Source organism: Rhinolophus sinicus, linkage group LG06 (assembly GCF_036562045.2).
Source record: "Rhinolophus sinicus isolate RSC01 linkage group LG06, ASM3656204v1, whole genome shotgun sequence".
Taxonomy (NCBI): domain Eukaryota; kingdom Metazoa; phylum Chordata; class Mammalia; order Chiroptera; family Rhinolophidae; genus Rhinolophus; species Rhinolophus sinicus.
Window position 1 is genome coordinate 164750668 of NC_133756.1, and position 27962 is coordinate 164778629.

The 27962-nt window shown below is 58.8% G+C and overlaps 1 protein-coding gene and 1 long non-coding RNA gene across 4 annotated transcripts in view; both read right to left on the reverse strand.

Annotated features, from left to right (window-relative positions):
- Window positions 1-27962, reverse strand: part of KCNQ1 (potassium voltage-gated channel subfamily Q member 1) — a 307207-nt gene that overhangs the window by 105480 nt on the left and 173765 nt on the right. The gene's annotated exons all lie outside the window — the stretch shown is intronic.
- Window positions 20916-26431, reverse strand: LOC141572306 (uncharacterized). The gene is made up of 2 exons (XR_012497682.1): window positions 24979-26431; window positions 20916-23838 (listed from the first exon to the last, which is right to left on the reverse strand). It is a non-coding gene; the product is annotated as an uncharacterized LOC141572306 (long non-coding RNA).

Consider the following 27962-nt stretch of genomic DNA (forward strand, 5'->3'; position numbering starts at 1 on the left):
TCATGACACACGTGGTGGGATCTGAGGAAAAGCAGCCCCAGCAGGGCGCAAGGAGAAGAGTCTGGGAGGGCTGGGAGGGGGTGCGCTCCAGCTCTGACTGCTGGGCCGAGCTATGGATGGTTCTGGAGGCTCAAGCCTAGGTCTCACTGAGGTGGACACTGAGCCAGGGCACAGGTGTGGTTGTCTCTGAGGCCCTGTCTCCCAGGTGTCTGTGTCTCAGAGCTGGCCTGTGGCCTGTGGGTGGTCACAGGCTCCTGGTGGAAGCCCCAGCAGCCGTCCAAGAGAGAGGCTGGAGCCATCCTGCCTAGGGCATGACGGGGATGGGGCCTGCAGGGCAGGGGGCCTGGCGGGGGAGACCGTCAGGGCAGGGGTCCCCTCCCCGGGCCCGGGTGGGTGGGACAGAGGCCCCCAGGCCCCGGCTGTGAGGCGAGGCCCTCGGTGACGGCCACAATAAATATGTTTGTTCAAGGGAAGCCAGGCTGGGAGCTGTGCGCGCTGGCCTGGCGAGGAAGAAAGGGCTGCTTGTGCCTTGCACACTGGGGTGATTGTTCCAGCTCACGCAACTGCTGCCCCATGGCCGGAAAGGTCAGACGCCCCTTGGGCCCCGTCGGAAGCAACCGGTGCCTCAGGCCCCTTTGCTCGTTCCCAGCTGTGAGGCTCGTCCATCCACATCACCTCTGGGCCTTGGCATGGGGACGGACGGTGCCAGGCAAGATCTGAAAGGCAGCCCCGGCAAAGGCAGGAGGAAAGAGAAGCCAGGAGCCCAACCGCCTGGCCAGGGCAGCCCGCAGCTCCGGTGCCAGTGTCGGGGCTGGGAGGTGCTCTGGCACGAGGGGCTTCACCCAGGGCAGTGGGTTCCCTGGTCTAGTGGAGCGATGCTGACCATGGTGTTTAGATAGCGGGGGATGCCAGGGTGAGGGCAGCGGAGAGAGCTGGAAGTGGGGAAGGCCAGCCAGCCACCCCCTTGAAGCCAGACCAAGCCATCTCCCCACCCCAGGAGCAGACGGCCAAGGGTCTTGTCTGGGCTGCAGCCTGGCTTCTAGAACAGTCCTGGCACACCACAGACCCTCGCCAACACCTGCAGAGCGAACACACCGCACACGGAGGCCTTGTCTCGGCCCTCCTGGCTCTCCCTAATCTCAAAACCACCAAGGGCAACAATCTGGGACTCGAGCCTGGCCTCCATTCCTCAGGTGGGGAGGAAGGAGCACCAGAGAACACGGTGTGTGGCCTCAGGGGTGACGCCCCCGTCACGCCCCCCGTCTGGCCTCCTCTTGGTGCCACCACTGTCCTGTGTTCTCTTTCGGGGGAAAAAGCTCCACAGACATGGGGCTGTGTAGGGGACGGCGCCTTGGCCATGGCCACGGAGCAGGGAGAGGGGGCCTGCTGGCCTCTACCCCCCACCCTCCCCAGGGCAACCAGGATGACCAAGGAAGAGGATGCCTGAGGGAAGATGCTGGCGGCTGACCTCCTAAAGTTCCAGCCGATTGCCATCCTAGTGGTGACATCCATGAGAGGCTACCACAGTGACCCAGTGACCCACTTTGGCAGAGTCAAGTCCCACCAAGACCGCCTTTCAACCAAAAGACCCAGAGCTGAGAGGTGGGCAAAGGGGGCTGGAGGGAAGAGCTTCTGGAAGCTTCTGAAGAGATGGTGCCGTGTGAGGCCTCCTGGACAGCTGTGTCAGGACGGCTGGACGGAAGAGGGTCAGGCACCCGGGCTCAGGCCCCAGCTGTGCCCTAACTTGCTCCTTCACCTGGGCTGGCCTCCTTCCCTCCTCTGTGTGCTGCCCACAGTGATTCTAGGGCCCTGACCCTCAGGACCGCAGGGTCCCCGGAAGACGGGTTTCTTGGGGCCATGGTGAGGTCTTATCTGGGGCCGGTTGTTGAGGACACTGGAGAGGTCTGCCTGGAATGGAGAAGGGGACATTGGACGAGGGAGGGAAGCCACCCGCCTAGTGAGCACATCCTACGAGGGCAGAGAGCCTCGCTGGATGTCCTCACTGCCTGTGGCGGTGCTAGGTGGGCGTGGTGGTGGGCAGCCTGCGGCCTGCCTTCCTTTCCCGGGGCTCTCTCTCCCACTGACACACAGCTGGAATGTGCCAGACTCACCAGGGCCTGAATTCTCAAAGGGCCGGGCATTCCGGCCGTGGGACGACGAGGGCATTCCAGTATTGTTCTCTCCACGAAACAATGGGGAGCATGGGCGGTGACGCCCCACAGAACCGACTCAGGTCCCGGGACTTCAGCAGCCCTCAACTTGGGGAGGCCCCTCCCTCTGTGGGCTGGACGGTGCATGGTGCAGGGGGAGACCAGATGGAGGTGGGGGGGGCCGTCCCAGCTGGCCATCTCTTCTCCTCCACCGGCCCCTCAGCCTTCAGGTTCTGGCTTAGCTGTCCGGCCTCTGCTTGCAACACAAGGCCTCCTCCGTTCTCTGTTAGCGAAGCTGAGCTCCCAGGGCTGCAAGGCGCCTCGGTGGGTCCTGGGCCCTGTGGCCTGCCCTCCAGAGCAGTGTCTGGTCCATCCGGCCGAGTGCCCAGGCCAGCTCCCCTCCACAGCCTCCTCAGCCTGGCTATGAAACAGCCCTGGAGTCTGGCCCCAGCCCCCTTTCCTTCTCCACCGCTGCCCACTGAAGCCGCCAGACAGCATGCCCGGCAGCTCCTGCAGTCCCACTCCCAGCTGGCCTCTGTGGACTGGGTAAGGAGTGGGGACACGGTGGCTGCACAAGCCTGATGCCAGCACTTGCTGCCTGGGGAAAACATCTGCCCCATGGCTCCCCTCCCAGCATCTCCAGTGCACCCCCTGCTCCTTAAAAGGGAAAGAGGAAGACGGGAGAGATAGTCAGAGAGAGAGGGACCTATGGAGGGAGAACTTTAGAGCTCTGTGAGGAATGAGGCCATGACCCAAGGAATGCAGGCACGTCCAGAAGCTGGAAAGGCCAGGACGGGTTTTCCCCTGGGGCTTCCAGGAGAAACCAGCCCCGCTGGCACCTGGATTTTACCCCAGTGAGACCCGTTTTGGACTTCTGGAACTGTTAGATAATACACTTGTGATTCTTGAAGCCACTGAGTTTGTGGGAGTTTGTTACAGCAGCCACAGGACACTAAAATAGTCCCCCTTTCAAAGAGCCCATTTCCCTCCTCTCCCACCTGGTCCAGCCATCGTCTCTCACCCGGACCGACGTAGCAGCCTGTGCCCGGGCCCCTCTACGGCCCATCCTCTGCTCTGCAGCTGGACTGATCCTGTTACCATCTGGGCTGGGTCATGCCCCCCTCTGAGCAAAAGCCAGCATCCTCCGGCAACTCCCGGGGTGCTGGCCACGTCAGCTTCTCCTGTGGGTCCTTGTCCAGCCCCTATTGTCTAACCCGTGGCCATGAAACTCCCTTCCCAGGCTTTGGTCTCATCAGCCTCTTTGTGAGACATCCCCTGATCCAGTTGAGGACAGGCCGCTTCCTTGCACCAGCCTTGCCTGCCATGACTTTCCCTCCCACGGATTTATCCACAAGTAAGGAAGGGCTCAGTACACTTCGTAGTTAGGTGTCCTGGGATGGTCCACCGTTTCCCCTTTGGAATGTTGGCTCTTCAAGTAGGTGTCAATTTTGTGTCAATTTGTGTTGATGTTGTATCCATGGGTATTGGTTTGTATCGGCTTTGTGTCAATTTGTGTCAGTTTTGTATAGAGTTTTGTATCTAAATCATCACAGCTGCATCCCGCACCTGGAGCGAGTGTTGGTATTTGTCTACTAAACACACAATGCATGTCTCTCTTTAAGGACTTTTCCATTTGATCTAATTTAATCCACTATGGGGTGGGGACTTTGTTATCCCACTTTGCAGGGATGGCTACTGAGGCACAGAGACTTTGTCACCTGTAGTGCAGCTATATTGTGGGAGGGAGGAGGTGGGGGGCAGAACTCAGCGAAAAGGGCAGACTCAACACCTTTCCCCAGCTTGATCCAGGCGGGGACAGTGCTTGCCCCGGGTCCTCTCCCCGATGAGAGCGGGGCTCGGGGTTCCTGGCCCAGGCGCCCTTTGTGCCTGTCCGGGGTGGGCGGGTGGCGGGAGGATTGGTGGATAAATGGGCTATTGTTCTGTCCAGTGCAGTTGCCAGCCCGGCTCACACAACAGCCTCTGTGTCTCAGCGGCTCCCAGGGCCAATCAGCACCTTATCGCCAGCATTAATCACCCCGCTATCGGCCCCAAATCAGGCAAACACTTCTGGGGAGTTCAAGCCCCTGACTTCACAGAAGTTTCTGTGTAATAATAGATTAGGTTTCTGGCGGTTCAACAGCATCCACAGCGGCCGGCCCTCTGGGGTGATGAGGGTCTGGGGAGGTGTGGAGGGGCGAGGGGCTGCCAAGGGCAGGCGGACGCTCGGCCCGCCCTCGTCTGTGGCCTGCCACCTGCCCTGGCAGGGCCCCCGGGGATGCTCCTCCCCCAGCCTGAGCCCTCAGGGACCAGACAGCCGCCTGCCCTGGGCCAGCCTCTGGGAAGACACGGTGGGCTCTGCCTGGCCCGCCCCCACCCTGCCCCTGCCTGCCCCTGCCCTCATCCTCCCCAAGCCAGGCGGCTGCCTCAGGGCAGTTTTAAAATCTCTAGCAGGAAGTGGCCTGCACCCTGGTGATCGGTTCGCCCTGGCCTCAGAACCCTTCTGTCTGGGGCAGAGGAGACCACATGCCCTGGGAGGCGCAGGGTGGGGGGAGCCGAGGAGCTACAACGGGGTCAAAGCAGAAGGTGGACTGGAGCGCACAGGAGAGGGAGGCCTGCTCGGGAGGAAGGGCAAGGCCATCGCAAGACCTGAGGGGGGCATGTGAAGAGGCCCTGGGCAGGATGAGCTAGAAGGGGCTGAGGGACAAGAAGGGCAGAGTGCCCAGCAGGGCGAGGGGCCTGGGGAGCGTGAGGGGGCTGGGAAATGAGCGGGAACGGCCACGCCAGCCTGGGCCTGAGTGAGAGGTTTGAACTCTGCTGTGAGCAATGGGAACAGAGCGGCCTGACTAGGGCCCGGGTCCCGGGGACCGTAAGAGGCCGCTCTGCTCCACTGTGAAGCCCTGCGGCACCCACAGAAGAAGGAACGCCAGCCAGTGTCTCCACCCCTCCCTCGTGGTGTGAGCAAAGCACGTTTCTCGTCGATGTCCTGGAATCCTGGACACTGTCCATTCGCCCTCCAGACCACACAGCGCTTCTCCACACCAGCTCGTTCTGCCCCAGGAGGCTAATCTCTGTGGGGTATGTTGCAGGCTCCCTACCTGGGGCTTCCAACTTGGGTCTGGGTCTCGCTGCCAGGGAACCACCCAGGGCTGGCTGGGACCTCCATCTTGGGTCCCTGCTCCTCTCTTCAAGGTGAACTGTTCATGTGCCCGCCCTCTTCCCTCCATCCTGAGTCCAGGTAGCATTCTCTATGAGGACACTAGCTCCCGATTCCTGCGGGAAGCCTGCTGGCTCCAAATACCCGCCCACATGTGGCTAGTCCCAGGGGCCATCTGTTTTCTGTAGGGTCCTGCCCCACACACGGGGGCTCCCTTTCATTCTCTCCATTTTCCAGGTGAGGAAACAGAACCTTGGAGTCTGAGAGCAGCCTCGCGTCTCGGCGACGGGATTTGGACCCCTGGGTGTCTTCCCGGAGCCCCGAGGATCCTCCAGCTGCCCCCGTCCTGGGGGCTAGTCCTTCCCAGAGTCTCATGTTTGTTGCTTGCTCTGACTCGGGCAGACATGCTGCAAATCCGACAGAGCAGAAGGTGGCCACAGGCTTTTCTGCAGGGGTGCTTTACAGACAGTGCAGCGTGTTGTCAGGACCCCCTTGGGGATGGCAAGCTGGGGTGCAGAACCTGAGCCCCTTAACCAAGGGACTCAAGTGTCCTCTGCCCCCTGCTAACCTCCGTGCCCGGGGCCACCCTCCCCTAGGGTGCAAAACATGGGCTGAACATGGGCCACCTCTCTTTAAGAAGCTGAGAGCTGCTGGGAGGGACCTGGGTGTCCTTCCCAAGCCCCTGGGAGGCCAGATTTGGCCCCGGTGCCCCTCGGCTCAGCTTGGGGACGGCCGTCCCCCGAGTGAGGGGAGGGGCAGATTCCAGGGGAAGGCAGGCACACCGGTTCTCACATACTGAAGTCAGCTCCTAGGCAGGCCAACACAGAAATAACGTGATTTAGGGAAAAAATATCACATAATGTTCCTCCCCGCCGGGAACAGGCCTCGCCCATCTCTCTGGCCTCAGTCCACTGGCTCGTCACCACAGTCCCACCCAGAGCCCCTCTGGGCTCCTGGCCACCGCCCTGTCACATGGGCCACGGTGGAGAATGCTGAGACCTGGAGCGGGTCACTTCTCTGCCTCAGTTTCCCCAGCTCTGAGAGAGCAGCTACTGCCTCCGGTGTCGCAGCTGGGTCCTTTGCAGGCCTGTCACCAGCTCTTACTCAGAGGTACCACTGCCTCTGATCTGGGGGCACCGGGGTCCTCAGTCCAGGAGCCTGGGTGGACAAGCCTCCACACGCACCCCCGCCTGAGTGAGCCACGTCGGCACACACATCACGTGAGCACTCGCAGCCGGCTGAGCCAAGCCACCGCCTGGGACCCACCCTCGGCTTTGCTGCCCCGGCCAGCTGGAAGCAATCTCCCGGAGCGGGCAGGTGGTCCTCCTTCCCGGCTCCCGTGAGGCCGTCCCCAGCCCCGCACCCACGCAGAGGTGGCTCTGCACGCACGGCTGCCCTGGGCCCCTTCCCTGCCGGAATGAACCAAGCGCTTTGGAATTCGTGAAGAAATCAGGGGTCTTTCGCCTGCTGTTTTTCTTGGCGAGGCCTTATCGCACATGAGTGGGGAAGCCCGAAGGTTAGGGTTTCAGTTAGTTCAGCAGAATCTGAGAAGCGGGGAGTTGGCCTCCCGCTTCTCCTTGACCTGCAGGGCCCCAGGGAGCTCTGGGGGCCCCACGATGATTAACTGAGCAGGTGACCTGTATTTGGGGGGGGGGGCGCTGCGTTCGTACAAGCTGACATGTTTTCAGAAAGCACAGCTACCCCCAACCTTTCCTAGTTCCCCCTCGGCTGGAAGTGTGAATTTGGCCTTGGGGCCTGGAGCCCAGGGACACTGGGCCTGGAGAGTTTGGCATGTCGGGGAAGCTGGTTTGGGGCCTGGAAGCAAGCCCCTTGAACTTGAACACTTGAGCACAGGTCAACATGGGGCCTCTATTTCAGCGACTCAGAGAGATGATCAGAGACCCCCAAACAGGCACAAGGCAGGGTGTCTCACTATAGCAGCTGTTCTGATGCCAGAGGTGGGGTGAGCTGTGTCGGGCAGTCCAGAAACTCAAACCGCTAAGGAGCCCAAGCAGTTTGCAAAAGCCGGAGCCTTTCTCAGCAGTGCTGGTTCTGCAACCTTGGCCCCCACCTCTGACAATCCAGGAATCTGATATCAGCCTGGGGAGGGGGACTGCAAGTCTGTTATCACCCAAGTACACTTCACTTCTGCCTCCACGTATCCGCCCTACCACACTACTCCCAGAGCTGACACAGGGCTAGCTCGCCCTGTTTTAGCACATGCTGTCGGAGATGGGTCCGATGGTTTTAGCAAATTGTAAGGTTGACTGTGGGGTTCGCTGGCTGTTCGTAAACAGACCCGGTACTCTGGTGAAAACGGTCCCAGTGTGGTGGTTCTGACGGACCATCCATTTCTGAGCAGTGGTGGCAGAAGGTGCTGCCCTCAGAATTTGGTACCAGCTACTGGATCAGTCATCTGCTCCCCACGACAGAGACGACTATGCCCCACTTCATAGCTGAGAACACTGAGGCTTGGGCCTTTAATATCTTGTGCAAGGTCACACAGCTGGGGAGTGGAAGGGCTAGATGCACCCGCTCTGTGCTGAGGCCACAAGCTTGACCCTGGAGGGCCTGCTACGTGGGGGGGCAGGTGGCCCCTCCCCCATTCTGGTTCCTGGCTCTGCCGGCCCCTTTCTCCAGGCAAATCCCACATCCTCATCTGTGAGCCCAGGGTAACCACAGCGTCACCTCCTGAATGGTGTGACAAGGGACACAATGTAGGCAGAGGGCGGAGCATGAGGCTGACACACAGCTGGAGCCACAGTCAGGACACCCCAGGTCCTCCCGTCCTTGTCACTGGGGCCCTGCAGGGCATCCTGGCCCTTCTCCTCTTTGCTGGTCTCCATCCCCCAGCTTCCCCACCCCCAGGAAGACACTGCAGCCCCAGGCCCAGCCCTCAAGGCACCCCGACAGCTCACGGTGTCCTTGGGCCAGGGGGACGGGGACCCTGTCTGCCCGCTGGTCCATTGTGCGGAAACTCAATCCTGGCGGGAGGACGGCTGTCGCTCCCCAGGATTTAGGGCCATCACCTGGTGGAGCAGGAGGGCTCTCCGCCTGACCCAGTAAGTGGCTACACGCCGAAAGGTGACACCGTAAACTGATACTGCGTCGGTGGGAAGACCGTGTATTCTCTAGGCCTGCATGTGAGCATGTTTTTCTTTCTCTCTCCCCTTCCTGGACTCCTCCACCCTGGCCCCCCCGACCATTTCACTGGGGCGTCCTGGTCCAGATCTGGTTTTCTGTCAGGAGGATGGGGCCCCAGGCAAGGAGGGGGTGGGTACATACATGGATGGGGGCGGGCGCTGTGTCAGAGGTGCAGAGAGGGTTTCAAGTTCCGCTGTGCTGGTGCAGAGAACTCTTACACACCTGCAGCAGGTCGCGAGGCCGCCACCCCCCATGCCTGGTGCACGTCCCTCTGCCCTGTGCCTTGCCATTCTTCCACCCAGGGGAGGAAGATGTCTGCCCTCCCACTCCAGTCTGGGTTTGGCCGTGTGACTTGCTCTGGCCTCTAGGTTGTGAACACAGCAGAGGCTGGCAGCGCTGTGCGTGGGGTGGGGCTGTCCTCTCTTGTCGCTGAGAACCCTGAGGCCACAATGGGAACCAGCCCCAGGCCCTGCTCTCACCCCTCACCCTGCTGAGCCAACCTGTGGAAGTGCAGCGAGAAGCAGCATTTGCTATTGCTGGTGTGGGACAGCTTGTTATACTGCAAAACTGATTGGTATACTGTCTCTTTGAGACTCGCCATTGTCTCCCATTGCTTGTCACTGCCTCAGGTACCACCATTACACCAGGGACAGAGCCATGACCGGGACACCTGGTCTCACCTACACCCCTCCTCCCTCCAATTCAGCAAAGAGGTGATATTGTTGTATTTCACATGACAGAAGAGGACACTGAAACTCAGAGAGGGAGGGACTCCCTGGGGTCTCGAGGGCTGGAACCAGGATGAAGCCCGGTCTGGACGGGTTCACACACCTCTAATGCCCCTCCCCCCCGAGGCCTGCATGCCCAGTGTCCCTTAGGATTCCACTGAGACTCTGGGACCCCCTCATTTGTCCCCATGGTAAATGAGGACAGCACTGTCAGTGCCATCACCTGGAAGTGGGGAATTCAGTCAGCTGTAGTGGGCAGGCACGTGGAGCTCCCAGATGGACGCCAAGCTCAGTCGGCAGCCATACCTGGCCCTAGCAGGACTGGAGGTGGGATCACCCAGAGCCTGGCTCTGCGTGTGGTCACCGTGTCACTCACAGCCATCCGGGGTCCCCATTGCCCACAGGAGCTGGATGCAGCCTCTCAGGGACCTTGCAGCCCATATACACAGTCCCCAGGGTGGCCAGCCTCCCTGGGTCTTGCTCAACGTCCTCTCCAGGAAGAGGCCATCCCGCCCAGCCCTACCCCAGCTGCCCACTCCTTTCCTGCGCTCACCCAGCCTGCTTTCCTTCACCTGTCATGTCACCTGTGAGTTCCAAGGGGCAGGGTGTGGCGGCTTTGTGTCCCTCCCCACTCCCCACTTTGTGCCCTGACTCACCAGGGCGGGCCTCGGCTGGGACCCCAGGAGGCAGTCTGTGTGTTCTCTGCCTGGCCCCGAGACCCTGTGCAGACCAAGAATGGCCGGGAAGCTCTTGGCGTATGGTTCATAGGGTGAGGTGGCTGGAGCTGGGCCCCCTGGGCTCATATGAGGGTGGCCCCCGGGGACCCGGGGCCTGTGCTGCGTGTAAAGCAGTAGAGTGGGTCTCGTGGGCTGCCCCAAGAAAAGCCCACCGTGGGGCCTCCCTGAGCTGCAGGAGGGGACAAAGTTCTCAGAAGGGGCTGGGAGACAAATGGAGGGATAGATGAACGAACGACTCAGCGAGCTCCATGCCTCCTCAGAGCTGTAGCCAGCGTCACGCACCCCACCGCTGGGGACGAGGACAGGAGACCCTCTCGACCTGCCAGGCACCTCCCACCCCTGCACACAGGAGAAAAGCCTGGAGAAGACGCTTGATCACCGGAATGTAAATCCTGAGAAATATTTCTCGATACAACCTGCTAAATCCCACTCACACCATGGGCGGGCGGGAGACACGGGCACACGCCCAGGGCTGCCGATCCAGGTTTGCTGGTGCTTCCAGGAGGGGCTGCCACACTGGGATGTGGCATCAGGGCTTCAAAGCGCCCAGCAGGACGGGCTTATTAGCAGCCTCAAACAAAGGCGGCAGACCCCTGCGGGGAGCCTTTCAACCCCCAAAGCGCTGCCTTTTAACTCGGCCTTCCCGGCAGGACCAACAGGGGAAGAAATTAGTCGCGGATGCTGCTGGATGTTTTGTAACTTGTCGTGTTGTCTCCCTGGAGTTGGTCTGGCCCCAGCAGCTTGTCCCCTTGACATTCAGAAGGAATAACCTGGAGCAGACCCTTGTGCCCCCCTCCTGCCTTTTTAACTCTTACAAGCTTCAAAAGACAAAACCCCTTTCTTGCATCTGGGCCTGACCTTTTGGTAAGTGCCAGGGACGGTCTGGGGCTCTAAGCTGGAAAGCCAGAGAGGGTGGGGCTGGGGCCATGGCTTGGCCTCTGGGACGTGAAACCCAGGGAACCACCTGGTCTCCCTCGGTACCAAGCCCAGTGACTCGGGGTCTATGCCAGTCTCTAGCTCCCACCAAAGCCTGCTCCGCAACCTCACGCCAGGCAACAAGGACAATGAGGCGCCACTGCCTCCAAAGCTCCAAGGCTATGACTTTCTACAAGCTACAAGAGAGATACTAAGAACTCCCCAGACGGCATGGGCCGTTGAGTTCTAGAAACAGGAACTCCCAAGATGGAATGTGGCTGCTGCTGCTCAAGCTTTAGCTCCCATTTTCAGTGGCCAAGGAGAAGGCACTCTTGGGTCCCTGGCACCCAGGGAGAGGTTCCCAATGTAGGAGGCTCAAGATGGCCCCAGTAGGAGCTTGGAGCTCTGGGCAGGCAGGGGTTAACGATACAGTGCTGGTACTGGCCAGCCCGTCCCACTCCCCTTGCAGAGAGCAGCCAGGTGACCTTCCAGGGGGCTGCCTTGGCTTTGGGAGGCTCTCCCAAGGCCAGCGGCCTCCTCCTGGCCTTCAGCTGTCCCCTCACAAGGCCAGCGTGGACTTGGCCTGACCTCAGCCTGGCCCCGGAAGGCAGCCGAGCCAAGGAGTGTACGCCTGAGTGTGCAAACCCACCGGACGTGGAGAGCCGCCGACACACGCAAGTCTTTGTGTGACCTCCGATACTTCTGAAAGATAATGCACGATAGGCCACAGCGACGCTTGTCCTGCCTTGGGTCTTTGGACTTGACCTCTGTGATCAATTTGGAAGCCCTCTGTGCCATGTCATGTCCTAGGAGTGCCTCCTTGCCGGCCTCTAGCAGGTCCACCGCTCTGGGTGGGAGCCTCTCGGGTCCGTTTGGGCAGATTGTGGGTTTGTACCCACAATCAAGTGGCCCCACCTCCAAGGGACATGAGAGGGCTCAGGCACAGGTGTATCCAGCACGTGACATGCGTGACCTGGTCCTACATCTGCTATCAGAGTTTGATCTGTGTTCATTTTTGTCTTTCCGTAACTAAGGATTTTGGGAAATGAGCATGCCTCTGGTGGTCATGGCCAAACTGAGTCTGTTTGTCTCCCTGAAACCACACAGCATAAGGCCCAAAGCACTGTCCCTGGCCACTGTGGTGGCTACCAAGAGGCCTCAGACACTGGGGCCACCAGACAAGGCTTGCCACCCAGCAGGTGGTATATTGGCCGAGGGGTGGCAAAACCATGGGGGGTTTTGGGCAGAGATGATCCCTCCAACTTCTTCTGGTCTGCGTTGTCCTAGCTCTGGGGACCGGCGTGCCAGGCGTGGCCATGACATCTTGTAATGGCTGAATGTGTTTATTCACGATAGAGAAGCAAGTGTATGTGCATCACCCCACCTGAGAGATGCAGAAGTGAAGACGCAGGACAGCAGCTCTGCCTAAGAGCACAGAGGTGGCGGGGGTGTGTGTGCTCAGACCTGGGGGGCTGCAGGGCCTTCTGCCCCCAGCATGCGCTCCAGGTGGAGTGACAAGGCAGATGACACCTACATGGGGGCTGGGACCTTGGTGTGGTCCTAACTGCACTGCACTGCCCTGCCTATGACAAATGCAAGTAGTGCTGGCTGGGCCACATGCCTAGGCGAGGGGTACCCGGATGGCCCATCCCTGTGCCCGGGCACCAAGGAGCCTTAGCTCTGTCTCAGCTTTCCTTGACAACTTCTAACCGTCACCCTTGTAGCCACTGGAAGCCACCTCCTGGCAGTGATGGATCCCTGCCCTCTTCCTTCTGCTCATCCGTGTTCTGGGAGCTGCACCTCATAAAACTAGGGGTGGGGGAGGGTTCCGTAAATAAAGAAAGACGACATGGAAACAGAGATGAGGAGGGGATTCAGCCAGGTGGAGATGGGCGTGTGAGGGTGACAGAGGGTGGAGGAAGGCAGAGGAAGGTGGTGGTGGGGGGGGGAGGCTGGGGGCTGAAGAGCTGTTTAGAGCCGCACCCTGAGGGCCTGTGGCCTGTCAACCTAGAGCTCACCTTGAGGAGGGATAAGGGACCGGAGGAGGAGTTGCCCTGGGGGTGTGGGGGGTTGGGGGGGACTGAGGCTACACCCTTACAACGAAACAAAAGGAATTCATCTACAGGGGAGTGCCCTTTCCAGCCTTCTGGAGCCAAGTTTACTCCTTTCTCCATGACCCCACAAATACTGCCCACCACTCTGGGGTACTCAGACCTTAAGGTCCTGAGGGGGCGAGCAGGCATGGAGGAGGGGTCCTCCGGCCCCCAGGAGGCCCTAGATGGGCTGGGCTTCAAGTTCCCTCTCCCCTAAGAGCAGTTTTCCTGTCTCTCCCCTCCCCCATGCGGTCCTCAGGGACCTCCCAACGTCCCTCTGCTTCTGCTCTTCTGAGAGCTTGTGTTTAGAACAAAGTAAGAAGCTAGTCCTTGCTACTTTCCTGAATGGGGGAGGGGGAGGGGGCAGGGGCTGTGACTTCCTGGAGCTCCCCTCCCCCACCGCCAGGGCTCCTCCTAGCCTGGGGCCTGGTGGGGCCTGCTGGGGCCTGCTGGGGACTGGTGGGGCCTGCTGGGGCCAGGCACGGGTAATGGGTCTGGGAGAAGGACAGGGGAAAGGGCAGAAAGCTGGGAGGGAGGAGGGGAGGGAAGGGAGAGCTCTGTCCCCACCACTGCAAAGCCTCTTTCTGCCTGCTTTCTAATGTTGAACATTCTGGAGAAATTCAGTATACTGCACATGGACGGGCAGTCTGCGATTAAACGTGTCTGCCTGTGGGCCCAGCTGTTAGTGTTCTCATTTTGGGGTGATCCATGAGCCGACATCCTCCTAAACAGCCTTAAATATTATTGAGGTGACCCACCCAAGGCCCAGAGTCCAGGGGACAAGGTGCTGGGAATAGCCGCCCCCCTCACCCCTGCAGGGGGTGGTGTAATTGGTGGTTCTACTGGGAGTGAGAAGGAATGGGGAGGGCACTGTGCTCAGATACCCCCTCCCTCCTCCCAACCCAGTCCATCCGCTTAGGCTCAGGGCAGTTTGGTTTCCAGTAGGGCCACTGTCACCAGCTAACAGGACTCCTTCTGTCCATGGCTGATCATTAACTCTTCCAGGCCCAGGTGCTGGCGTGTGCAGGGTGTGGGAAGGCCCTGTACAAGTCCTAGCCTGGCGCTTCCATGACAATACACCCCCCGGTGACTGTGCATTTATTACGAGCTGGGAACCATAGTGGCCCTTAATACCCATGAACCTCGTTTAAGCTCAGAGCCCCTCAAGGGAGGTCTTGTACTCCCCAGGGACCCTCAAGGAAATCAGATGTCGGGGCTGAGAATGTGTGCCTTGTAGGTGACAGAGCAGGGTGTGAACTCAGGGCTCTCCATGGTGAGAGGGGACTAGTGAGAGGGGACTAGAGACGAGCCAGTCACAGCGTCACCTGGATATCAAGGCTAGAGGCCTTCTGGAAAGCCGGCCTTAGCCCAACAAGGGGCTGGGGAGCAGAGACCTGTGTGTGCTGCTTCACGATCCCCAAACTTTCAGTTTCCTCCCTCATAGATGAGAGACCCCAGATTCCTCACCTCATCCTTCCAGGCTCTCTTTCCCTGCTGGCGTGGTAACCGGGATGTTTGCAATGGCAGCCTGGGTTTCTGTGCAGACTCCTGGCTGGCTCAGCAGCACAAGGAGGGAGGGAACCCGTGGGGCTGTGTGTTACTCGTGAGGTCCTTGGGCCTCCTGGCTAGTCTAGGGCCCAGGGACATTTCTGCACCTGACGTCAAGTTCCGTGAACTCACTCGGTGGCTCTATGTAGAGTGCCTACTATGCGCGGGGCCTTCGGCCAGGTGTGATCCCTTATGGCTCAGAGCTCAGTTACCTCTGGCTGCTGGCAGCCCAGGGCTCCCTTCAAATGTGGAAACAGAAATACCGCTTCGGAGCCAGGACCCCAGTGCCCTGCCCCGTTTGATGTGGATGGCCCCTGCCACCCCATGAGGATAAGCCCCATGCTGCCCTCATTTAGTGGGGGTCCCCTGTCTGGGGCCAGCTGGGGCCTGGCCATTACTGGGAAGCTTTAGAGATTAGACGTTCTGGGAGGCAGGAGGTGGAAATTCAGCAGGCCTGCAGGGCTGAGCCTGTTTGTGTTGACACTGCTTGGCAGGACAACCCCTGGGACGCTGCTTGTGAGCAGAGATACCCAGCACCTCCTAGAGAGCCACCACGGGTGTGGCACCGCTGAGGCCACACAGCTCACTGCAGGGCTGCCCTTTCCCACTGTGGCACAGCCGGCCGGCCACATAGTTCCACTCACTACCTGGAAACGCCTCCCTGGGAGACCCCAGATGAGTCACAGAATGTCCAAAGAAGCAGGGGTGGGGGGGAAGGCTCAGCTTTGGGCACATTTCCTGGGCTTCTTTCCCCAAAGAGAGAATTGTGTCAGCCTGGACCCTGTTGGGGGTGGTGGTGCGTGTAGCTTTGGTGTTATTTACGACCACCCCAAATGTGAAAAATTTCAAGTGATACAAATAGCAATTAACATGGGCCCGGCAACCAAGACAGATGAAGTGGGTGAGAAATGGGGGGCTCTGACCTCTACAGGTGGGGTCAGCGCTTTGATGACAGAGTGTCCCACCATTCTTATTGCAGGAGAGGTCAAGGGCAGGGCGCGGCCCCGGGTGGACTAAACCCTCTGACATCTGCTGTTATGGGAGGGAATTAATACCAAAGCTTCATGCCTGAGGCCGTCAGGGAAGACCTGTTTTAGCTCACATAGTCAAGTCTGAAACTTGTCCCCCACGCAGAGGGCAGCCTCTCCTCACCATCCCCTCCTCACACTGAGGTGGCCAGAAAGGTTTGGGGGAGGCTCCGTGTTGGTTTTACGGTTTGCATCAGCGTGGTTTCCCACCTGGCCGCCCCTGCCTACTCAGTCACTGGGCTTGTGTCCACATGGTGGTTCCCCCACACCAGGAGGCTGGGTGACATTCAGAGGGACACAGGGCCCAGGGGAGTGTGGGGCCGGTCACTCCTCACAGGCAGGGCTGGCCAGAATGTGGTCAGAGGGACAGAGTATAGCATGGTGGTCTCCCAGGCAGGCTCCCTATACCAAGCCAGCATCTACCCACCAAGAGAAGTCCTCCTGGATCTGACTGCCTGGATGGTCACGGGCTCCTAAAGCTGGCAGGTGCCAGAGAAGGAAGAGAGCCTCTTCCACAAGACCCTAGGAGAGGTGAGACAGAGGAGGTAGGCTTGGACCTGGGTCTTTCTCAGGGTACAGTGGCCCCCATCCCACCCTACAGCTGGAAACCCAAGCCCCTGGCCGCCCTCCTTTCCCTGGCTCCTGCCTCACCCTCCTTCCTGTCCATCCATAAGTCCTGCCTTGATCTGCCCGCAGCACCTTCTGTCTGGGTGGCGGCAGGAGGGTCCTCCCTGGCCTCCCCTCCATCCCCCCACTGGCCATCAAAGGGACCTGGGTAGCCTGCAAAGCCAGCCCTGCCCTACTCCCCGGCTCCACCAGGACAAGGTGTGTGGACTTTAGGTGTGTGGACTCCCCTGAGCTTTCCAGAGAGCCAAGATCCCTGAGAGGCCGGGGCCAAACCCCGCCAGCCGCTTTCTAGCTGTGGGGCTCCAGGCAGGTGCTGGGGCTCCTGGTCTGTAAGTCGGGACTGGTGCCATGGAGTGCCCTTGCAGGGTGTGTGAGTGCTGGGCCCAGCAGTCTGGCTGTCACCACGTGTCACTCAGCATCACTACCTCTGGTCCACCCATCCTGCTATCCCTTACCCACACTGACAATGGGCACACTCAGGGTCTGCCACACACAGGGCTCTGTGTGCAGCACCCATGCCTGCCCAGCCCTGGGCTCCTCCGCCAGAGTGTTCGGGTGACATGCTGACAAGCTGGAGAACACATGCCATGAGGGCATGAGAACTCAGGTGCTAGGATCTGCACTCTTTGGGAAAGGCACATCTGCCCACACCTCTCCTTGCTCACAGAAGGAGTGCCGCCATCTTAAAGATGAAGGTGGGTCTCCTCAGCTGGCCCACACGCCCCGGCCTCAGGGCCTCGTGTCGGCCAGAGCCGGGCACACTGGCTATGTCTGGCCCTTCGCCCGCCACACCTCTGCCCCTGCTAGCATGCCATCTCCTACTTGGAGAATCCATGTCTGTGAAGTCTTGGCTGACCCTCCACCCCCACCTGTCCAACACTTGCTGCTACAAGTGTCTGTGTCCATGCGGAGGGTGCCCAGGCCCAGGGACACAGAGATGAGCAGGAGAAGCAGAGAGCAGGCCTTCATCCCACCGGTGGTGAGTGGTTGTCCAGCTACACCGATTCCACCCAAAGCAAGCTCAGCCCTGCCAGAGAAAGCACACCAGGAAGCCTGGAACCCACGGCCCAGCAGGTGGCACGGTCAGAGCACACGTGTACCCCTCAGGGGTGGGGAGGGCAAAGAGAGGCCAGGCAGGGATTAGGGGCTGACCCCCTGCTCAGGCTGTGTGAGGGGAGTGGGTTGCAAGGGAGATGCGGCCTAACCCAACCCAGTCAGGTGCAGAATGCTAGAATGTTCCTATCTGACTTGTCTCTGGGGGTGGGGATGACATGCAGCTGGGACCGCGCCACGCCTGCAACAGGCCCCAACGACAGGAAAGGCTCAGGAAAGAGGCCTCAGCCCCCAGCTCAAGCCCAGAGATGCTCTGGCACTGGAGCTGTTCTCTCTCTGCAGAGACTCTGGTGGGCCGGGCTGGGGGCCACAGGCCTGCTCCCCCCTCCCCTGGAGTGCAGACGCATAGCATCGGAGCTCCCCAAGTGAGCGGGGACAGAGTGGGACCCAGAGAACAAAGGCGCTGTGGTGAGCGCACGCTGGGCCGTGGCATGAGCAGGGCCGGGCTCTGAGTGGGTGTTTGCCCATCTGGAAGCAATATTGCAGTAATGCAAGCCGGCCGGAGGACGGGCTATTCTCTGAATACGTGAACTCTGCAGTGAGGAATATGGATTTAATGGATAATCTTACCAGCAGCCAAAAGAACCCAGATTCCTCCCCAGGCCTTCACCCTGTACTTGGCTTCCACTGCAGCCCAGCCCAGCCAGGGACCAGCAGCCCCTGTGGCCGTGGCCTCCAGAAACGGGGCTGACCCGGGATCTGAGCTCATTTTTTCTCTCATTGGGTGGGAGTGGGGGGAGCGGAGACCTGCTCCAGGAGCAGCAAGGGCGCCTGTCCTTGAGACGCCATCTACACTGAGGACGGTGAAGCTGGGGAAAGGAAAACATTACGGGGCGGGGGATTAATTAAAATCTACAATGGCTACGGATTGTTCTGGAATCTGGGGGAGAAGAAACCATTTCTGTAGCCCTTCCCAACTTAATATAGCTGGAATAATAAAATAAAACAATAAAAACCACAGCAGAAAAGAGGACTGGAGTAGTTTTACTGCGAGCAGCCGAGGAAGCGCCCAGAAGGCCCAACCATGTGCAGGGCACAACGGGGTTCAGGGGACACTTCCAGAAGGCGGCAGGAGCAGCAGGTCCGACTGGCCAGGGCACCACGGGGGATGAGGGGTGAGGGTAGGGGAGTCGGGCTCCCCACACGGAAGCCACATCTCAGGCAGGGTCCCGGCTGCTCTCCAGAATCTCATTTCAAAAGCTCCTTAATCGCCCCCACCAACGTAAACCCCCAAATATCAATGCTTCACCAGTGGTTAATATCACGGGCTTCTCAGCCTGCCAGTGCAGCCTCTGGGGTGCCCCTGTGCAGAGGGGTGGCCCACACAGGTGGCGCCTCTGTTCCTCATCTCCACCCATTTCAAACCAAGGGGTTTCCAGGCAGCGGACCTGAGAACAGCCTCTGAGAACAGCCTCGTGGGGAGACAGAGGAGGGGGTCCTTTCATTTCCCCCACAGCCTCCTCCCGCATCCAGCTGAAGACTCTCCAGGAGACAATGTGTGCGTCCCGTGCCAGGAGGCTGAGAGAAAGTCACGTGCAGAAAAGGCGCGGGAGCCCAGCCGCTCTGGCGTCCAGGCCATCGGGTGTGGCTGTGGGAGGGTGAGGAAGGCCCTGAGGCTGGGGTGGTCATGGGGAGGCTCCCACTGCAGCACCCCCCAAGCCCATCTGTACATTCCAAGAGGAACGGAAGCCCCAAAATTCCACCCCCCGTCTTATGAGGTGGGGACGAGGCTCAGAGCCTAGCCCCCAGGCCTCCGGAATCCAGTCCAGCGCGCTTCGGCTGGGGGGTGGGGGGGTGGTCCGGCCTGGTGCCCTGGGGGAAGCAAGTAGGAAGGGAGCCCCATTCTCTGTCCCCCCAGAACTTGACTCTAATTGCTGGGAGACTTGCTCTGAGCCCCTCAGGGCCTCGGGGGCGCTGGTAAGCACAGGTTCCCCACTCAGGCCCTGGCCCCAGCGAGCTTGTCATGAGCTCCCTGAGGCCAGGTGGCCCAGCTGGACTCTGTCCCTGCAGGCAGGGAGCACCAGTGTCCACCCATACCACACTGCAATCCCCACGCCTAGCAGAGGGCCAGGTACACAGACGGTGCTCAGTATGTGCAGAGTGCATGGATGAACGAGGAGAGTGAGCGAAACTCATGACTTACGTAAGACACACACACAAAGCCCCGCCCCAGGACCCCAAAGGACTCATAAGCCATTACCTCCTTGGACCTGGTCCCCCTCGGCTTTCTGGAAGGTAGGGAATATACACAGTATTTGCCCCTTTTACAGATGGGGAGAGAGACCCAGCAAGGCCGGAGCATACCAACTCATAGTGGTCCAAATGGCTTGGCCCAGTCCCATCCCAGGGGACAGACCCAGGTGAGCAAGTGAGCAGCCCCAGCTATCTGCCACCAGCTCCAGGTGAGCTCACCACGATCTGACTCTGCCTCCCCTCAAAGGCACCCTCCTTAGAAGCAGTGCCAGGACCCTCCCTTCTAGGGCTTCAGACTGGATTTGAGACCCTTGAGTTGAAAGGAAATTTGAAAAATCAAATTCCTTTTGTAAGCTGCCAAAGTCCTGTTCTCCTGGCGGGGAGGCCCCAAGCATCTTCACCTGGTACTTAAGGACTATTTATCAATCACGGGGACCTGTGATAAAACTACTTGCCTGGGAAACAGCTCACTTATTCCTGCAGACCTTCCTAGAGTTTTCATGCCCTGTGCCCAGATTTGGGGTGCAGAGAGGGTGAGATGGTGGAGCCACCCCGGCTTTCAGGAGCCACCCCGGCTTTCAGGAGCCACAGACTGGGGGGTAGTCACATTTGGTGGACAATGACTAAGGCACGTGAAGAGGCCCTACAGGGGCATGAGAGCCCCCAGATATGAGGGGTAACTCGGAGACCCACCAGGACACGAGGAAGAGCCCGGAGAGGAGAGGAGAGCAGAGCAGAGCAGAGCAGAGCAGAGCACATGCCCCAAGCAACAACACCTGATGTGCAAAACTTATACTCTGAAACCTGGAAGATATTCTTTAAAAAAAGGAAAGATCTAAATGAAATGGAAAGACATCCCATGTTCATAAACTGGAAGACTTAACATTGTTAAGACACCAATATTTCCCAAAGTGATCTACAGAGTCAGTGAATCCCTCTCAGAATCTCAGCGAGCTTTTCTGCAGAAATTGACAAGCCGATCCTGAAATTCAAATGGAAACTTCAAGGGAACTAGGGTAGCCAAACAATCTTGAAAAGGAAGACCAAAGTTGTAGGACTCACACTTCCCGATTTCCAAACTCACTACAGAGCTACAGTAATGAGGGCAGTTTGGTCGTGGCATAAATGGGACACACAGATCAGAGGGACAGAACTGAGAGTCCAAAAATAAGGCCTCTCATTTATGGTCAGTTGGTTTTGACAAGAGTGCCAAGACCATCCAATGGGGGAAAGAACAGGCCTGTGAACAAAGGGTGCTGGGACAACTAGATACCTCTACACCACAGAATGAAGCTAGTTTCCTCCTTCATATTGTACACAAACACTACCTGAACTGAATCAAAAACCTAGAGGTGAAAGCTAAAACTATAAAACTCTTAGATGAAAACACAGGAGCAAATCTTTGTGACCTTAGATTTGCCCATTGTTACTCAGTTATGGCACTAAAAACACAAGCCACAAAAGAAAAAAATAAATACACTGGACTTGATCAGAATCAAACATTTTTATGAGTCAAAGGACACCATCAAGAAAATAAAGACAACACACAAAATGGGAGACAAATGTATCTGAGAAGGGATTAATACCTAGAATATATAAAGAACTCTACTCAATAATAAAGAGATAAATGACCCAATAAAATTTGGGCAAAGGATCTACATAGGCATTTCATAAAAGACGATACAAGTGAAAATGACAGACTGTAGGAAGTGTTGGCGAGGATGAGGTAAGTCAGAACCCTCATACGACACTGGTGGGGATGTGAGATGGCATGGCCACTTTGGAAAACAGTCTGGCAGCTCCTTCCACGGTCAGACATCGAACTACCACATGACCCGCAACGCCATTCCTTGGCGCATACCCAAGGTCAGTGAAAATCTACGTCCGTAAGGAAAGCTTGAACCCGAATGTTCAGGGCAACATGATTCATATAGCTGGAAAGTGGAAATAGCCCATAGGTCCACCATCAGGGGCTGAATGGGTAAATCAAATGTGTTCTAAACAAACAACGGAATATTATTTGTCCATAAACATGAATGACACACCGACGCACGCGACACCACGGAGTGAAAGAAGCCAGTTACAAAGGACCACATGTCGTGTGATTCCATTTCTATGAAATATCCGGAACAGGCAAATCCATGGAGAGGGGAAGTAGATTCGTGGCTGCCCAGGATTAGGGAGTGGGAGCAGGGAGTGACAGCCACAGCATTCAGGGCTTCTTTTTGGGGTGCTGAGAATATTCTGGAACCAGGTAGTGATGATGAGTGCACAACACTAAAACAATGAAAACCATTGAACTTTAAGTGGGTGAACCGTATGGCATGTGAATGATATCCGAATAAAGCTGCTACAAAATCAAAAAAAGAAAAACACAAAACAAACAAAGAAACCTGCAGAACCCCAGCAGGCCCCGAGAGTGGCCCCCAGCTCTGGGCTGCCTCTGAATGTGGGGACCCGGGAACCCCCACAGGCCCTGGGGCCAAGCTCCTCTCCACGTGTTGCTACACGGCTCCCAGGTTGGATATTTCTCACGGTGAAGGCCCAGGGACAGGGAGCCAGAAGCCATCTGCAGCTGGGGTGGGGGGCAGGGGAGCCTGGAAGCCATGCAGCAGAGATGGAGGCTCCCACGCTCCAGGGCCAAGCTGACGTGACTAAAGCTAAACAGACCCCATGCCACAATGGGGTTACTGCTAATTCTGTGCAGTACGCTGAGCCCCTCGCCGGCCAGCGATGGCAGCCGTGGGGAGGGGTGGTGGAGCAAGCAGCCCCAAAGGTAATTTGCACACGGAGTTTATAAGGCCCCTCAGCTCTTTTTAAACATATGCTTCTCTGATTATAAACAGCTGATGGCTCACAAGATTCAGATTTTCCAGCAAGGCTTCCAAAAAAAGATTACACTCCGAGCAGAGAAAGGTGACCGGGTGCTTTGCTGCTCTCCGGCAGCTGGAGCCGCCCCTGTTGCCAGGCTCTGAGCATGTCACATCTGTAAAACGTTTGCTGCCATCGACATGTCCCAAGGAGGGCTTTGGCCCTGACCGTGGGCCTGGGGAGGGAACGGGGTGAAGGAGACAGAGCCCCCATCTCAGAGGGATCCCCTCCCTCCTCGGAGCTGAGGCAGCATGGACCCTCCACCTCCTGCCTCTCGTTGGGGGCCAAGGGCTGAAACCAGAGGCTCTGGGACGAGACTTTCGCCACTGCCCGCCCTGTGTGTCCCCCGAGGCCTCTCTACCAAGCCCCTTGGGGGTGCCGCCTGTGCCGGCTCCAGTTTCCACTGCCCACCCTGCTTGGGGCTCCGGGGTACACTAAGGGAAGGTAAGAAGGCAGGAGAGGAGCACGGAGCAGGAGAGAAATGCCAGCGAGGACTGAGGGCCCAAGTGAGACCCCCCGAGGCATCACCTTGCCCAGTTCTGCGGGGCGGCGCCGGCGGTCGGTGGTCAGCCGCCGACCTGGGGGAGGAAAGGATTCTGCTGAGGACCACGTCCAAGTCAAGCCTGCTAAGTGACTGCTGCTGGAGTGAGCTGGGCCAGGGAGAGAGGAGACAGTCCCCCAGGCCTCCCCAGCCATGTCAAACAGAAAGTCATGTTCTGGGGGAAGAAACAACGAGCAGGGGTTCCTGAGTTCCATGATCTTGGTCATCTGTTGGGGCATCTGGGGAGCAGGGGCACTGACCTGACGGGCCTGGTTCCTCTGGGGTTGGGATGACCACACTGGCCCCTGCCCCCCACCAGGCACACTCGGGTTCAGCGCCCTGGAGACCAAATGTGGGCGAAGACACTCACAGCTGCCTCCTGCCCAGCAAGCACCGCGTCCACGCCAGGACTGCCCTACCCAGCCGCGTGGCCGCTGGGCTGGCAGTGGCCATGTCCCTCACACTGAGCCCATGTGGAAGAGCAAGAAGGGCAGACACACAGACAAAGCCCAGCTCTAGCACTTGTTACCTGTGTGACACCTCGCAAGTCCCTTGACCTGGCTGTGCCTCAGTTTCCCCATCTCCATGGTGCGTTGTGATAGGATTAAACAAGTTATTGTCCTAAAGTCCTTAGAACTGGGTCTGACGCAGTGGCCACCCTTAGCTGCTGGTTAGGTAAAACGACCGAGGCTCCCTGCATGCAGAGTCCCCAGCCGCACCTACGCATGGCTCCTCTCCGTCCCAGCTGCTCTGAGAGCGTCACAGGGGCTCCGAGGGGGACGTGCAGGTGGACGGCCCGGAACGCCAGCCGGTGAGCGGTGAGCGAGGCCTGGGAGGCAGCGGCTGGGTCTGCGGGGGGTCTGTGCCGGGCAGGCACATAACCGGCCTGGGGGTCTAAGGAACTTCACCAATGTTCACCACTTCCACCTTTTGTTTCAGTAGATGCTGAAGAAGCAGAAACGATCTTGCCGGAAAGCTCCAGCCTTTCCCAGAGACCTAGGGAGTGCAGAAAATGGGAGGGGCTTCAGTGCCGCGCAGGCCAGGCCACTACCACCCCAGCATGCCTGCTCCCCTCTCACTGTGGCGGACCGATGCAAGGGCTCATCCGTGCGCCCGGGCACAGAAAACAAATTAGGGACAGAGCTGGCTGTCAAGACCTCCTCTCCTGGGTCCTGATCATGTGAGAACCAACAGGCCACAGCTGAGGACAGGAAGCTGCACCCATGGGAAGCAAAGGGACAGAGATGCAGGTACAACTGCCAGCCTCTGAGAGCCAGTGCGGGGAAAGGGTCGCCTATGGCATGCGGTTCCCGCCTGCCCCAGGTCTGTGTCCTCCAAGGTGGGCTGGGGACAGACCAGCGGGGACCTACTCACAGGACCTAACACCCTGCTGCCCGGGTACCCTGGAGGCTGCCTGGTGAGGAGGGGTCCCTGGTCAGCAGCCTCAGGAGAGGCAGGCATGGCCCCTCAGGCCTACCCGTGTCCCAAAGAACTGGATTTGGATGTTACAGTTGGTGGATTATACTCCAGCTGTCAGCTTCTCCCAACCATAAGCACATTGTCACAAAGTCACCACCCCCCCTGCTCAAACCCGACAGCTTTCTGCTGCCCAAAGACCACCTACTGAGTTGAAATTGCTCATGTCTGGGAGTGGGACCTGCACAGTGCTGTGGTTCTCATGGACGCCCTAGGTGAGAGCCACGGGCCTGGAGGACAGGATTCAAATTTTGAGAGGGCAGAACTGTGACATGCTGTTGGTCACAGCACCGTTTCGCCCAGGGCCCAGATACCACTTTCCCAGAAGTAGCGAAAGCTGCTAGGCAGGCTGAGACCTCTCCTCAGAGGGCTGGCGTGGGTGCCAGGATTGAAGCGGGTGAAGGAGGCTGTATCAGCTAGCTACCACCAAGTAACAAATGACCCTACAATATCACAGATTAAAGCAGCAGACACTTATTATCTCACCCGGTGTCTGAGGGTCAGGAACCCAGGAGTGGCTGGGTGGTTCTAGCTCAGGGTCTCTTGGGAGGCTGAAGTCTGGGTGTTGGCCAGGGCTTTGGTCATCTGATTGGGGCTGGAGGGTCCATTTCCAAAATGGCTTACTCATGAGGCTGTTGGTGGGAGGCCTCAGTTCCTCACCTCATGGACCTCTCCACAGGGCTGCTTGAGTGTCCTCATAACATGGCGGCGGTTTCTTCCAGAGTTGGCACGATCTCAGTGAGAGAGCATGGAGGAAGCTGTGGTGCCTTGTATGATCTGGGCTGGGAAGTCACTCTGTCACTTCCACCATATTCTATCGGTCAGAAGCAAATCACTAAGTCCAGCCCAAGCTCAAGGGGAGGAGATTAAAGCTCCACCTCTTGCAGGGAGGAGTCTCAACGACCTCATGCACAGATCTTAAAACCACTTGGCTACACGGCACCCCTGTCAGAGGGCCCTTTCTTCTTATTCCTGTCTTTTTTGGTTCAAATCACATCCATCCTCTGAGCCTGCCTGGCTCAGTTAGGACCCTGTCATTCGGTTCTCTGAGGCCCCTCACAGCCAATCAAGGTGTGCCCACGGCTCACCAGCGGCCTGGTGGGTTTCGGTGCAGTAACCTCACCCTCTACAAGCACAGACCAGGGATATAGTGGGCTCTCTACAAATATCTGTCCTCACCACCAATATCATTGAGGGCCCTTCCATGATCAAACACAATCTATGATCACCAGAGTGATGAGATGGGGCTTCCTGCCTGATGCCTTTCCCAGAACTTGAGAGATACTCGGAAACACTTTCGGGGTTGGCCCTGGGAGGCAGAATCCTCAAAGGTCTGGGCCCACCCAACCTGGAGGGCTAGGGAGACTGTGGCAGGTCTGGGCAGGAAGTGGGGAGCACACAAGTGGGGGGATGGGAAAAAACTGCCTCTGGAAGATAGAGGTGGAAGCGGAGCTTTCGGCAGTGGGTCTGGCAGGGCCCAGCTCACGCTGCTTTCCCACCCCCATGCCTGGCACCCACGCCAGCCCCAAGCAGGTGCTCAGGAGACAGCTGCTGTGTTAACCCGCATCGAAGCTGGGGCTCTGGGAGAATTGGGGTTGGCTAACCAAGGCTTGGCTGTGCGACGTCCAAATGTATACACACACAGCACAGCTGCCCTCTTGATGGGGAGTGGCCCACACCACATGCTGCCACTCACCGGGACCCCCCTCCCGTCTGGCCTCGGGTTACTGCTGACCCCAGTGCAGGGAAAACCAAATCTGCTGGTGAGGGAAGCCTAGGGCCGGCCCTGACGCAATGAAACCATCTAACGGCACTCACTCCCCCATCACTGCGTTGCCATGCTGCTCTTGGCGCAGGGGTGCAGTGGGACCCAAGGTTGTCCTGGAATTAGGACCACCCCAGGAGGCATAGGAACCATGTTTTTCACACTTGCTCGCCCCGAGCCTTGTGCCCCACCCCAGATCCTGGGTGGCTAAGCCAGGGAAGGTACCCCAGGGGGTAGCCACGCAGCTGGATGGAGGAGTGGGGGCTGACTGACGTACACAGGTTTCTTAAGATCTGACTTGTCTTAACCTTCTTTCCTAACCAGTCCTCGGGGCTCCCCCTCGCCCCGTGCCACCAAAGCTGCCTCCAGTGGGGGCACCGGCCTGGCCACTTCTCACGCCTCCTTAACCGCCACCGTCCTCCAAGCCTCCTGCTTCTCCCTGGGCATTGGCGCGTCTCTCCACAGCACTGCGGGGCCCAGTGCCTGCCCTTCCTCACCGAGGTGAGGTGGGGAACAGAAGGCAGGGAGATTTGGGGGACAGGAGCTTCGGGTGGGGATGTGAGGGTATGCCATCTGTGGGTGCACACGTGCTGAGGGAGAGCAGGGAGTCGTTGTCAGGCCAGAGCCATTGGGATGGAGGGGAGGCCCAGGTGGAATGCAGGTAAGGGAGGCATGCAGAGGCCAAGGAGGAAGAAGGTTCCAGAATGAGGACATGGGAAGCAGGGTCAGCAGAGACTGTCACTTCAGGGTCAGTGAAGAAGCCACTGGACAGAAGGTCACGGGAGTCACAGAGACCTCACCCAGGACAGCTGCAGCGGTGTGTGGGTGAATGCGTGTGTGCCAAAAACTGCACTGAGGGGGACCGAGAAGGGCCGCTGGTGCTGGGGACACGGAGAGAGTGGTGTCGACTGCCAGGGTCGAGCTATGAGCGGGCTTCTTGGCCACTGCAGCAGCCACTCAGGGGTACCCTGGGCTACGCTGGGCTCCTGTGCCCCTCCAGGACCCTGTCCACTTCAGAGAGCATTGTGGGGTGAGGGCCCTTCCCAGGAAGACAGCGCTGAGGCAGCCACGTGGCCTTGCATCAGAGGGAAACAGTTCTCTGGAAACCTGGCTGAGCCTGAAACTGCTTCCACCCTCAGCCTCTGGGGCTGGGGGGCGGGGCAGTGGGGGATGAACTGTGGCCCAGAGAACCCCTCAGCCAGAGCCTGCCACGTCCCTCACTCAGTGTGGGGCTCCCACCCCGTCCTTTTCTCTGGCCTCGCCCAGGATGGAGGAGGGCTGGTGTTTTCCCCTGGGGATACCAAGGGGCTCTGGGCCCCATCTGCACTCCTGTGCTGGCAAACGCAGGACAATTAGCTCAGCAACTTCCTCCCCTAATCCCCCACCCCCATTCTAAATACCTCGGAATCAAGAGAAAAGCCGAGTGGACGTTCTGAGCCTAATTCTCTTCAGCTGTGCGTGCGTGCGTGCGTGCACTCGGGTGCAGAGGCCTGCGAGGGAAACTTTTGAACCCCGAATATTAGTGCTGGAGGGAGCTCGAAGAACTTTAGGTCAGCCCCCGCCACGTACAGATGAGATAAACCAGACGTCCTATGTCACACAGGGAACCGGGGGAGAGGCCACCAGGTGCCACGGCTCTCCGCCATGCACCCACCCCGCCATCCTGCGCCCAAGGAGGTGACAAGGGCCAGGCGCCACATCTCAGTGCTTCCAGGACCAGAGAGCCCCCAGGCTGCTCTGGGCTGGTGAGGGACGCCAGCACAATTGAGAGAGGAGCTGGCTGTGTCTGCCACCCCTCCCGAAATTCTGCCAATGTGCCCAAGGCCAGCTCCAGGCGCCCCTCCCAGCTTGCTGGGCAGCCCCCAGTCTGCCCCCGCTG